The sequence below is a fragment of the Malurus melanocephalus genome, unplaced genomic scaffold (genome assembly GCF_030028575.1).
Source record: "Malurus melanocephalus ecotype Western Australia unplaced genomic scaffold, MMel_1.1 scaffold_935, whole genome shotgun sequence".
In the NCBI taxonomy this organism is placed as follows: Eukaryota; Metazoa; Chordata; class Aves; order Passeriformes; family Maluridae; genus Malurus; species Malurus melanocephalus.
In genome coordinates this window covers 68,624-69,861 of record NW_026624167.1, presented here as the reverse complement: position 1 = coordinate 69,861, position 1,238 = coordinate 68,624, and positions in this window count along the sequence as shown.

The following is a 1,238-nucleotide window of genomic DNA, read 5'->3' as shown; positions in this document are numbered from 1 at the left end:
GAAAAATAATAGGAGAAAACAGTAATATTATATTTTGGGTTAGAGGGGTGGTCAGAAAGGATTTAGGAATTCCCCTGAAGCCCCGCTGAGCTCCTTGGTCACTCTTCTCCCAAGGGCAGCACTTGGCCATTGGGATGGGGGATGGAGGCGGGGGGTTGGTGGCATTTTGGGACCACTGCCGTCCTGTAAACAGATGTGACGTTTGTTTGGGAAAGTGTCTCCGAAGGCGCGACAAGAGCCTTTGGTTAAGCCGGGGCGGGGGTGGCAGCCACAGCGGGGTCCCCGGCGGCTCACGCTGCCCCGGCGGTGGTGGGGGGACTGTCCCGCTGCCCTGTCCCACTGTCCCATTGTCCCACTGTCCCATTGTCCCACTGTCCCATTGTCCCGCTGTCCCGCTGTCCTGTCCCACTGTCCCATTGTCCCGCTGTCCCACTGTCCCTCCCAGCCGCAGTGTCCCGTGGGTTTTCCTCGAGCTGGGGGGTCCTGATACGTGTCTGGGGGTGCAAGGGACTCCCAGAGCGGGGGCTCCAGGCTCCCCAGAGAGAAAGATCCGGGATTTTTTCCCCGGGAAGGTGGAGGGTTCATCCCTCCCCTCGCAGCCCCCCACGGGGGGATGACCCTCGGGATTCCCCCCTTTGCTGGACCCCAGACCCCCAGACGGGTGGGAAGGGGGTGGGAGGAGGCGATGCCGTCCCGAGACGTCTCCTGGCTCCAAGGAAACCTCGTCCCCATTCCCGGCCATCCCCCCCGCCATCCCGAACCATCCCGGTCCTGCCGCGCAGCCCCAAAAAATCGGGGCCGTGTCCCCTTCCCAATTGCACCGGCTGCTCTAACACAAACCAGGGACAGCCTATAGATACCTATAGATAGAYACCTATCGATAGATACCGATAGCTGATCCATACCGCCCGCTGATGCCACCCAGCCGAAGGCACCGGAGTTTTTGGAGCCGATTTCTCCCCTCTCCGCTGTCCCGGGGTGGCCGATCCCCTCCCGCAGCCCGGAGCTCTCAGATTGCCCCAAGCCCCCTCCTCCAGACCCTTTCCCGGCTGCAGCCAAGGCATGAAATAAATAAAACAATTAAAATAATACTAATATTAATAAAAATCCCGAATACCTAATACACAGCAGCCGCCGGCCGCATTTATTCATTTTGCTCTGCTAAAACCACAYTTCCCCGCTGATATTTTTCCCGTATTTTTAACCGGTTTTCTTCACGGTTTTTTTAAAATCAAATT